The sequence below is a fragment of the Oreochromis aureus genome, linkage group 3 (genome assembly GCF_013358895.1).
Source record: "Oreochromis aureus strain Israel breed Guangdong linkage group 3, ZZ_aureus, whole genome shotgun sequence".
NCBI lineage: Eukaryota > Metazoa > Chordata > Actinopteri > Cichliformes > Cichlidae > Oreochromis > Oreochromis aureus.
In genome coordinates, this window is record NC_052944.1 from 115,336,547 (window position 1) to 115,349,442 (window position 12,896).

Sequence of the window (12,896 nt, forward strand, 5' to 3'; positions counted from 1 at the left end):
TAACACACACCAATTAGTTAAACTGCAGGAATGTCTTAAAGACATAAAGACCTGGATGACCGCTAACTTTCTGCTTCTTAATTCAGATCAAACTGAGGTTATTGTACTCGGCCCTGAAAATCTTAGAAATATGGTATCTAAGCAGATTCTTACTCTGGATGGCATTACCTTGGCCTCCAGTAATGCTGTGAGGAACCTTGGAGTCATTTTTGACCAGGACATGTCCTTCAACGCACATATTAAACAAATATGTAAGACTGCTTTCTTCCATTTGTGCAACATCTCTAAAGTTAGAAATATCCTGTCTCAGAGTGACGCTGAAAAACTAGTTCATGCATTTATTACTTCCAGGCTGGACTACTGTAATTCTTTATTATCAGGATGTCCTAAAACTCGCTGAAAAGTCTTCAGCTGATCCAAAATGCTGCAGCAAGAGTCCTGACAGGGACTAGAAAGAGAGAGCATATTTCTCCTGTTTTGGCTTCCTTCATTGGCTTCCTGTTAAATCCAGAATTGAATTCAAAATCCTGCTCCTCACATACAAGGTCTTAAATAATCAGGCCCCATCTTATCTTAATGACCTTGTAGTACCATATCACCCTATTAGAGCACTTCGCTCTCGCTCTGCAGGCTTACTTGCTGTTCCTAGAGTATTTAAAAGTAGAATGGGAGGCAGAGCCTTCAGTTTTCAGGCCCCTCTTCTGTGGAACCAGCTTCCAGTTTGGATTCGGGAGACAGACACTATCTCTACTTTCAAGATTAGGCTTAAAACTTTCCTTTTTGCTAAAGCATATAGTTAGGGCTGGACCAGGTGACCCTGAATCCTCCCTTAGTTATGCTGCAATAGACGTAGGCTGCCGGGGATTTCTATGATGCATTGAGTTTTACCTTTCCAGTCAACTTTCTCACTCACTATGTGTTAATAGACCTCTCTGCATCAAATCATATCTGTTAATAATCTCTGTCTCTCTTCCACAGCATGTCTTTCATCCTGTTTTCCTTCTTTCACCCCAACCGATCGCAGCAGATGGCCCCGCCCCTCCCTGAGCCTGGTTCTGCTGGAGGTTTCTTCCTGTCAAAAGGGAGTTTTTCCTTCCCACTGTCACCAAAGTGCTTGCTCATAGGGGGCCATATGATTGTTGGGCTTTTCTCTGTATCTACCGTACAATATAAAGCGCCTTGAGGCGACTTTTGTTGTGATTTGGCGCTATATAAATAAAATTGAATTGAACTGACTTATCAGTTATCATTAATGTTCCTGCAAACAGACTGCTTGGAGACCCCCTACATAAATATCCATGTACTATCGAGCTAGACTAGTGTGTCTGTCCCTGAAAATATTCCTGCATGTGTGATTGTTCATGTCTCATCTGCAGGAAAGAAACAGGAAGTGAGTGAAGGACACAGGAAATAGCTCTTCCTCCTCCATCAGACATTCTCTCCATACCTGAGAGTGTCCAGTCTCCAGCCTGGATCCTTCAGTCCAGCTGACAGCAGCTTCATTCCTGAGTCTCCTGGATGATTGTAGCTCAGGTCCAGCTCTCTTAGATGGGAGGGGTTGGAGCTCAGAGCTGAGGCCAGAGAAGTACAGCCTTCCTCTGTGATCAGACAGCCTGACAGACTGCAGACACACAAAACAACAATCGATCTGTCAACAATCATTTTCTCTTTGTCACATACAATAACATCTATCCATTTACATCCATCCAATGAAACTTTATTTATAAGGGGCAATTCCCAACAACAGTCATCTCAAGCTGTTTAACAATGTAAGGTAACAGCCTACAATATCAGAGAGAAAGCCTCAACCATCAGACAATCCACTGCGAGCAGCACTTGGTGATGGTGGGAAGAAAGAACTCCCTTTGACACAAAGATCCTCCCAGTGAAAACCGGCTCCAGGAGGAGCATCTACTGGTTGCAGGGCGAGGGGAAAGAGAAGAGATGATCTCAGAGAGACAAGAACAAAACACAAACTGAGGAGAGAGAAGACAAAAGTTAAGGACATGCAGTAGTGACATATAAAAGCATCAGGAGTGAAAAGAGGGGAGTGGAGAAGAAAGCAGAGCATCATGGGAAGTCCACCAACAGCCTGAGCCTACAGCAGCATAACTAAGGGATGGCTCAGGGTCATCTGATCCAGCTCTAACTATAAGCTTTACCAAACAAGAAAGTTTGAAGCTGATCTTAAAAGTAGAGAGGGTGTCTGTCTCCTGAACTCAAACTGGGAGCTGCTTCCACACTAAGTCCAACATAGCCAGGCTGAGTCGTTAGATTAGTCCAAAATAAAGTCAGAAAGTCATTATTTGTGTAACATTTTAGTGGAAATGTAGAAAAACTATTCAAGAGTTATTTCTAAATCTGATATTAAACAGTTTATGTGGTGAAAAAAGCTGTAAAGAAAAAACAATAGAATCAATAAAAGCCTCTTTAGAGGGTCACCAGTTTAAATCTCAGACATTTAAACTGGTGATTCTCCTTCTCTGCTCCATTTCCTTTCTAGACTTCCTGTTCCTAGGAGGGATTTGATTGGCCGAATGTCCTTTTAGCCTTTCTTTAGTTCTTTGGTGCTAATCAAGGAGGAAAACACACGATTCATGTGACGTGACATAAGGAGCATTCTGATTGGTTGTGATTGACAAACTATGGTGCTGTTTGCAAGCTTAGCTTTGCAAAGCAAAGAAGAACTCTTAAATAGGGATGAGATGCTCCACAGTGACGTTTCCACACTTCTGAAGTGCAGATGTTTGGAAACGCTGCTCCAACGCGTGGTTCAAACACTCAGATCACGTGACCTCAGCTGCCATAGGTGGCACACCTGCTGCTTCCAGGCATTGCCAGGCTCTGGAATTCCCATTTTTGATTGGCTGGTCTTTTGGACTGGGCCTTGTAATGACTGAATGATGCTTTTATAGCACTGCTTCAGTTTATTCCACACACATTCAGTCCTATCAGCAGAGAGAGCCACACACTGACTGTAACATCATTAGAAGATCTCAGTAAAAACACCACTTCTGCTTCAAGGACTAAATCAAACAGGCACCAGTTTTCAGCTCTGTCTGCGCTCTACTACTACTTTTTTCTACTTTCAACAGAAAATAGGATTTACTGCATTCAGGGATATCATCCTCACTGTCAGCCGTTACTCACACACGGTGTATAGAAATAAAGAAAATATTGATATTGATGCCATGATTAAAAGAGCAGTTACGTAAATGCACAAAAGTCCGCTAAACAAACAAAACCGAACCAGGAATTCTCCAGACCTTATGTAACCAGCTAAAGAAAGGCTAGTTTGCTTCCAGAGCTATCACCAATTCCAAACACCAAGTTTCACCGCACTCCGACTAAAATTCACTGAAAGAGCCGCAAAAGAAGACCACAAAAACACACAGCGGTGCAAATGCGCTAAGACAGAAACTGGCTTGTCATCCCAATTTCCTCCGTTATTTTACACGATAGCATCGTGATTATCAGCAGCTACCACGGCTAACTATGGTTTGGGCTTGCAACTTCTGATTGGTTTAAGTGACATGAACGTGGCATTGTTACTGTGATCCTATTGGACCAAACGATTAAAAAGAGTCAATCATCTACATTGGCCAAAAGAAACCAAAGTTACAACCCCTTACAGTTTAAAGGGCCAGAGGCCAATTAAGCGCTCCATGAACGGCAGAAAAATCCCATGTGATTGTGTGGTATGGGCAGAACTTTATGCCATCACAAACTCAAATTGAATAAGTTAAATCTGAATGTGAATTGCTTAATTTGAATAAAAGCTTTTAAAACTGAATTTGAATGAATTTGAAATTTGCTGTGTAAGATATAAATAAAGCTAAAATACCATACCACACCATCTTTATTTATAAAGCACTTTAACATAAAACCAGGGTGTACAAAGTGCATCATTAAACACTCTTAAAAGGGCAGATTCGGTACTATGTAAAGCTTTAAAACCAGATTGGAAAATTTCTAAAATACAATGTTCACTAAAAAGCACATTGATTGCTTGTAAGCTACCTTTTCAAGAATTTTTGAGATAAAATGCAGTTTGGAAATAGGTCCATAATATCAGGATCAAGAGCAGGTTTCTTGAGTAGAGGCTGAATCACTGCAGGTTTAAGATTCATAGGTACAACACCAGGGGACAGACTACTAATTTTTTACAATGGATTGGAAAAATGGTGCTATGGTGAGGAAAACCTCTTTGAAAAATCACGGAGGGAGAGCATCATAAGGGGTACCTTAGGGCTTCAGGTGAAAAACCAACTCCTGCAGGCAGAGCAGAGAAACTGGCTCAAACCTGTCAAACACAGCAGAGCTAAGGACGGGGATAGAAGGGTTGAGAATGGGAAATCTGCGCTTTCACAGATAGGACTTTATCAATAAAGACGTGTAGGAAGTTTTCACAAATTTCCTGAGAGGACTCGACACCGACAGTCTGAAATGGAGCCCTGCTGATGTAGACACTCTTCTGGTCTCACACTGACTTCCTGCTGAAGCTAACGTGGCTAACACTAGCATCACTGCATGTACCCCCACTCTTCTCACAGCCACATACAACTCTGATGCCTAGACTTTTCACTGATTGGCTCATGTTAGTGTGGCAGGATGAATGTTATCCCTCGGTCCAACCCACTTTCAGCCTGGCGCATTAGGGGGCGCTAGTATAAATAGTGGCCATTTGAGTGTCCCTGGATCGCTTACCTGTGATCTCCTTTTTGGTCACCTGACTTCCCTTTGGTGTTGCCGAGATTATTTGCGGGTTACACTTCTGAAGCCTCCATCGCGGCTGGTAGGTGTTTACTCATTGTAGGTGTACATTACCTTAATTGGTGGTGAACGGCTATTGTTTGTAGGTCGTAGCTGTAGAAGCCTCCTCTGAGCCATTCTGCTCATGTTTTATGACGCGGCTTACTCGGTACGTAATCAACTTTTGTTACGATCTCTGCCTTTTATTATTCTTTTATAGTAATTACTTATTGTGCTTTGCAGGAAGTGTGGGCCTTAGTTTTACGCCACGCTACGCGAACTGAAGTGCTGCTGCTTTGCTTTGCTGTGCTTTTACCGTCTGTTCCCGTTGCGAGATTTCTTTCCTTGCTGCTGCCAGCTTTTACAGTGGACGTCGGCGTGGACAACGGCCATATGCATGCCGGTTATCGGAGTCAGCTGGCGTGCATATTGATTTACCATTAACTTGTAGTCGTGTAGACGGCAAGTTGGAGCAATACGGCGATTCCGTTTGCTCCATATTTTACAGTTTTATCCAGATTGTATGTTGTTTTTCTGTTGTTTTGATTTGCAGTTTGGATTTTTGTTACGCCACTGGTGGGAGGCCCTTTTTCTAGCTGTAGATCACCAGTGTGGTCCTGCAGTTGGGTTATCCCCCAGCGCTACACATTAGTTTGTTGTGATATATTAAAATTTTCTTTGTTTCTTTTATTCAGATGCGGAGCGCCGACGTGGAGGAGACTAGGGTGCCTTGGTGGTGGGATCCTTTGCGTGTACACACCTGCCTTGTTTAGTTTATTAGTGTGAGTGTGTGATAGTGTGCTGCACTTGTGTCTTGGTGTGTTTTCTTTTTTTTAGTTTGTGTGTGGCATCCCTGCCCCTCCACTGGTAAGCCTCAGCTCTGAATACCTTTTTAAGCATATTTGTACATGAATATTTATGATTGTGCTTTTATATGGTGTTTTAAATAATTATTAATAAATTGTCAATTTGTTTATCATTGAACCTCGTCTTTGTACTGAGTATAGCGAACCTAAGTGCCTTTTTGGTGATTTAGTGTTACTTCCAGTATTCTCTGGGTGAAATTCCCAGGGTGGCGTTGTCTTTTTAAAACTGTGAAGAGTATTTACTTTATTTCCACCTCGTGCTGCCACATTAGCTTATAAAAATATGAAGTCCCAGCAGTACTAGCTGTTTTATATACTGTTTTTCATAAGCACTGTTAGGGAGTAACAGAATACATGTAACGCTGTTACGTATTTAAAATATAAAATATGAGTAACTGAATTCCGTTACAGTTACCATTTTAAAAGAGGGTATTAAGAATACAGTTAGTTTGTTGAAATAAAGGGATTACACGGTGTTGTTTTCCTGTTTCTTATGTTAGGCTATGCCCCCTCTCTATTTTTGGTAATTCCACTCTGGTGGAAACCCAAACAAAACACGCATTAAGAAGCTCTAATGCCTGTGTCTCAATCTCGCGGCCCATTTCACTTCTCCTTGCGGCCCACATTAATGACGTGAGGACATATTTTTAAAAATTATTATTCAAAAAATTATTTAATGTGAAGGCAATAGGCAGAGTGTTACATATAGCCCTAAAGAATGTAACCTCATGGGCAGTGTAGTCCGTGCTGCAGGGAGAATGGACTGCCATACCCGTTATGTGTCTGTGAGCGAGGGAGGGAGAAAAAGGAGAGTGGAAAGGTACAAGTTGTCACCGAGCAGAAATGGGAGCTGGAAGCATGTAAATATAATAAAAACCACTGCAGCCAAGAAGAGTGCCTGACGAGCCCAGTTGTAAGTAATAGTGATGGTAAATTTGATTCTTTTTACTGAATCGAGTTTTAATGAGTCACTCACCAAAGTGAATCGGGTTTTTTGAGTCACTGAGTCAGTTGACCAGAGAGTGCAAAAAATGTACATTTTCACTCAAACTTAATTTGTTTCTCTTTTAATGTATATCCTACTGCTAAGATGAGTGATTCTTAAAACAACTATTTCATATAGCAAAAAAGAGCAAAAGAATTTCTAAAGGGAACATTTCTTTTGTTTATTTTTATTTTATTAGTATTTTCCTTACATGTGTCAAATATATATTTTCTCATCTAAATGTCCACTGAGCTGTGTGCCAGGGGGGGCGGTAGTGCGCCTTTAACATTGGTTGCCAACCAAGAAGAAGAAGAAGTAGCTGCGAGCCAGGAGGGAGGGGTGAGTGAGTGAGTGATTCGTTCGCTCTATGATTCAGCACAGGAGGGAGGGGTGAGCGAGTCATGAGTGATTCGCTCGCTCTATGATTCAGCACAGGAGGGAGGGGGTGAGTAGCTCAAATGTGCTGTTAGCATGTTAGCAGAGCGATGCTACTGTGAACCGAGGAGCTATTGTCTTGATGTGAGCTTCTACTCAGGGTTTTTTCTTCCAGTTCAGAGCAGAAATGTTTTTGTTAAGATACTGGATGTTGTGTTTTTCTTCACAATTTGAATTATAAGCTAGATATATTTCTACTAATGAAATTAGTTTGCTAACAGCAACAGGGATGAGTCAGTGAGTCAGTTGCGCTTGTGAATCATGATTCACGAGTCAGTAAAGTGATTCTCGAGTATTGAACGATTCGTTCATGATTCGCGCATCACTAGTAAGTAAGCTATTAAGACTCGACTGTACACTGTGTTCGTGTTTTCCTCTGAAACAATAAGTTTTGTTGGAGCAGCCTTTCAACGCCTCTCTCTGTCTCTCGCTAGCAAAGTTGACCCAGACAACAAAGTAAAGCTAGTTTTCCGCTACGAGCCTGACATGAACACGACGTATTAGCCAGAGGTCCCTTTACTACGGTTCGGAGCCGCAGACCTGTTTTATATAGGCACGGAATAGTTTTCTATACGAGATCGCTGCAAAAAGTGCAGCCTTACCTAATGTGCACCCTACTATTACTTATTTTATGTTAAAATTTAAACATCTCGTTAGTATTGGTATGGTGAGTAGGCTTCAGTAATAGTAATAAATCACACGGCAATAGTATATTCATGTAGCGTATTTTCACCACTATAAGGCGCACATAAAAGTCTTAGATTTTCTTCAAAAATCGCGCCCTATAGTGCAGTGTTCCTTGTGTGTTGTTGTTGTTGTAAGGAGGACGTAGTAGAGAACACCATGAGAATACTAAAGGGAGAAGTGTGGGCGTTGATTGTATATAAAAGAACAGGTATGTGCGTTATGCAAAACATCGATGTTTTAATAACCCTGAAAATGGCAAAGAGACACACTTATGAAGCACAGTTTAAACTGAAGGCCATCAGCTACGCGGAGGAACATGGAATTTGAGCAGCCATGAGAGAATTTAAGATTAATGGATCGATGGTTCGCAAGTGGAGGAAGCTGGAAAACGAGCTCTGACAGGTCAAGAAGACACAGCTGAGTTTCCGCGGACATAAGGCGAGGTGGCCCGAGTTGGAGGAAAGTATCGAGCAGTGGATCATCGAGCAAAGAACGAGTGGGAGAAGTGTTTCTACGGCCACCCTTCGACTAAAAGCAGTAACGCTAGCAGAAGAAATGAAAATTGAACATTTCCAAGGAGGTCCGTCTCGGTGCTTTCGTTAGTGATGTGACTGGGCTGGATGTGTTTGTTGGCGATGTGTTTGCTGCTTTCAACATCCTGGTGAGTCACACTGTGGAGAAGAAGGAGATCAGCACGGTAGCGATACGCACAACAGGGCACGAAAAGTCTTCTTTTACTGTTGTGCTTGGCTGCCATGCTAATGGACAGAAACTTCTGCCTATGGTGATTTTTAAGAGGAAGACTTTGTCTAAAGAGAAGTTTCCAGCAGGAGTCATCGTTAAGGCAAATGAAAAGGGCAGGATGAGGAAATGATGAAAGAGTGGCTGAGGGAGGTGTATGTAAGGAGACCAGGTGGTTTTTTCGATGCATCACCATCACTGTTGATCTGTGACTCTATGCGTGCCCATCTCACAGCCGATGTGAAAAAATAAGTGAAGCAAATGAACTCTAAGCTTGCTGTCATTCCAGGAGGCCTGACAAAGAAACTCCAACCTTTGGACATCGGTGTGAACCGGCCGTTCAAAGTAAGGCTGCGAGCGGCGTGGGAGCGATGGATGACCGATGGAGACCAGTTTCACTAAGAGTGGAAAGCAGCACCAGGCGAGTTACGTCACAATTTGCGAATGGATCGTAGATGCTTGGGCTAACATGTCTGCTGGCACTGTTGTTCGAGCTTTCACAAAAGCCGGCATCATTTCCGAGGAGCCGCATGGCACGGAAAGTGACTCTGACAGTGAAAAAAGTGAACCTGGCATGTTTGATGGAGATTTAGCGCAGCTGTTCAATTCAGAAACAGATGATGAGGACTTCGATGGGTTTGATTGATGACGATTACCAGTAATAAAAATGTGAATACCAAACTCAGTTTTGCTCACGCTCTATTTTTAAATATGCATACGCGCCCTATAATCAGGTGTGCCTTATATGTTTGTTAAATACAGTAATGGCACACATAACTGAGACTGCGCCTTTTAGTACGGTGCGTCTTATGGTCGTGAAAATACTGTAGTTGTAAAAAGCATGATAACATATTAAGTAATCCAAAGTATTCTGTTACATTACTCTGACAAAGTAACGTAACAGAATACATTACAAAATAGATTTTGGGGCATGTATTCTGTAATCTGTAGTGGAATACATTTTAAAAGTAACCTTCCCAACACCGGGAAGATGCCATGAATGATGAGTGTGAAAATACATTATCATCCACAATGAAAACCAGCCGCAGCTTGTTGCTGCAGTTAGCTGGTTTGCTATTTAGCTTGGAGTTAACTCAGTAGAACATAGAATGGTAAACTGTCTAAACCAGGGGTGTCAAACCTATGGCCCATCGGCCAAATTCGGTCCCTGACGTAATTTCTTATGTCAGTTAATAAAGAATTTTCAGGCTTGCTGATATTCCATCCCAGCAGGGCTGGGACTTTATTCTGATGGACACATCATGTGGCCAATCACATTAAGAGACAGACTGGGATCATGCCACTATTTAAAGAAGGTTATGGGGGTAAATGTTCAGAAGAAAGCAAGTGTTACAGGGAAGGTACACGCAGACACAGGTTTAAATGCAAGGGTGTCACGAAAAAGTGAAAACATAAAATGAGCAGCATCTGGCTGAACTTCAGTGATATTGGAGACGGCAAAGGTGAGTGCAGAATTTAAAAATTAGAAGCTGGATAAAGTGATACCCATTTTCCATTGTGAAGGACGAAAGGTTTCAAACTTGTCCAGGCCTTAAGCGTCTGTTCTCTTCTTAGTGGTAGTAAATGCATAAAATATAGACTAATGAAAACACTGAATTAAAATTGCTTCCTTTAAAAACACCAAGCTTACAGTTCAGTTTTGAATACTACATATATAAAGTATATATAACAAAGTGCCTTTGAATGGCAGGGATGCAGAAATGTCTGTAGCACAAAGCCACGGCTCACGGTCTGAATGAGTGTCGCGTGAATGTACATTTGAATAAATTTATAATTTAAATTTCTAATTATGATCTTCAGCACCCAACACCGTGAGTATGTACATATTGTCAGGTGTGAGAATATTTGTGTTATATGCTGTGGATTCAACTCTGCAAACTTATCAGTATTTTCATCATCAAATATCAACTTAGACAGCAACAAAACAGAAAGCAGTTCCCAGGAGCTACTTCTTGTTTTAGAATCTTTCAACATAAGAGTATGTTGCACATCAGAACACCTCCAAATCTCCTCTTATTAAAGGATTACCTTATTATTAATTTGCTAATACTGTCAGTTGATTTAAAAAAATACTTGATCTCACCTGAGAGTTTCCAGTTTCCAGTGTGGATTCTTCAGTCCGTCAGACAGAAACTTTACGCCTGAATCCTGCAGGTTATTGTTACTCAGGTCCAGCTCTATCAGATTAGAGGACAGAGGGCTGAGACCTGAGGACAGAGCTTCACAACTTCTCTCTGACAGGTTACAGATACTCAGTCTGAAAAATAACAGAAAAAACAATTTAAAAAACTACTTTTGATCAAGTGTAATAAGAATAAGAATAAGAACAACTTTATTTATCCCGAGGGAAATTCTTTTGTCATGTACATGCTCAAAGCAGCAGGAGAGACAGAGGAACAAATGAAATAGATATAAGATATACAATATATACAATAAGAATAGTGTACAGTAATATACAGTAGGATAGTGCAAGACATAGTATCGGATAACTCTAACAAAGTAATATACATAACTATATCCTGGTGAATAAATAACTTAACTATCAGTGCAGGCGGTTCTAGAAAGTGACACAGTATTGTGCAATAGAATAAAGGGAGTAGCAGCATATGATGGGGGGATGAAAAAAAATATTCAATAAGTACTCTTGGGTAATATTGCATGGTCTGGGAGGGAACAGAATAACATAGGTAATAGTCTCAGGAGGAGGAGAGACTCGAGGCGGCCGCCGGTCTGAGTGTCAGGTGAACTGAACTTCAGGTAAGAAGTTATGACCTGCAGTCTGTCTGGGTCAGATATAAACCAAGTTTAGGTGGACTTTATTTTCGTTGTGCTGACTTTTTACAGACAGATACAATAACTCGTACTGCGTACTGGCTAGCATGACGGAGTTTATATACTGCTGGATGGGTGCTATGGTGTTACTGATGTTGAACTTTATTATTATTATTATTATATTATTTTATTTTGTTGAAACTCGCAGATTCTTTCACGGACTGCTGCCGCACACCTGCACCAGGTCAAACATCCGCCTGCTATACAGGTGAAAATAGAGCAACAGGACCGCTGAGTCTTTGATTTTATTTATTTTCTGCTGTGTTTCACTTGCATTTATTTGAAAGACTGACTGTAAACACAAAAAATATTTTATTTTATGTGCTTGAATGTGCAGAAAATAGCTTTAAATGTTAAACAAATTTCTTTCAGTCAGAGAGTGTTGCATATAATTTAATTTTTGCTTGATGCATAAAGTTAAAGCTATTAAAACTAATAAAATAAGTTTAAAAAAGAGACTTTTCCATTTGATTACATTTTGTATGATGGATTATGCAGAAAAAGTAGAATTGGGCTGAAATATCTATTGCTTTATTACCTATTCAGGTTGTAAATCGTGTTTTTAAAAAGTAACAAAGTAACTAAGTAATTAATTACATTTGAAAATAAGTAATCAGCAAAGTAACGGGATTACTTTTATGGGGAAGTAATCAGTAATTAGTTACTGATTACTTTTTTCAAGTCCAACACTGCTAACACTGCTAACGAGCAATATGCGGAGACAATCAGAGAGAGAAGTGAAGAGAGAACAGAGCAGTAAAAGAACTCTGGATAGTTCAATGTGCTTTTGGTAACAACAAAATTGTGTCAATTTTTTATTTTTTTTGTAATCGTTTCAGAAGAGTTCATGAAGGCCAGGTCTGGATGGAACTTTGATAACAGTTGCACCCAGAGAAATTTCAGAAATGCCGACATGTATTCAGTATTGAACAAAGTGAGTACTGATGATCACTGAATAGTTTTATACATTTTTCAGACGCCAGCACCCATTACGGTGGTTTTGGGGGTTATTTTGTTAGTTGCTTTAGGTAATCACACCTGCTTTTTGTTAACGAGCATATAAATACAAATGCACTTAAACTAAAGTTAACACATTTACTCACAGAGCTTTGTTGGAGGCTTTGACCACTGGCAGCAGCCTCAGAAGAGCCTCCTCTGAAGCAGAGTATTTCTTCAGGTCAAACACATCGAGATCTTTTTCTGATGACAGTAAGATGAAGACCAGAGCTGACCACTGAGCAGGAGACAGTTTATCTGTGGAGAGACGTCCTGATCTCAGGGACTGTTGGATCTCCTCCACTAGAGAACGATCATTCAGTTCATTCAGACAGTGGAACAGATTGATGCTTTTCTCTGCAGACAGATTCTCACTAAGCTTCTCCTTGATGTACTGGACTGTGACCTGATTGGTCTGTGAGCTACTTCCTGTCTGTGTCAGCAGACCTCGTAGGAGAGTCTGATTGGTCTGCAGTGAAAGACCCAGGAGGAAGCGGAGCAACAAGTCCAGGTGTCCATTTGGACTCTGTAAGGCCTTGTTCACAGCACTCTGGTAGAAGTGCTTCTCTACAGATTTTACA

The 12,896-nt window shown here is 40.9% G+C and overlaps 1 long non-coding RNA gene across 1 annotated transcript; it reads right to left on the reverse strand.

Moving 5' to 3' along the window:
• Positions 1–1,564: 1,564 nt before the first annotated feature.
• Positions 1,565–12,472, reverse strand: LOC116328234. The gene is made up of 3 exons (XR_005611509.1): positions 12,423–12,472; positions 10,571–10,744; positions 1,565–1,621 (listed from the first exon to the last, which is right to left on the reverse strand). It is a non-coding gene; the product is annotated as an uncharacterized LOC116328234 (long non-coding RNA).
• Between the last annotated feature and the right edge of the window lie 424 nt (positions 12,473–12,896).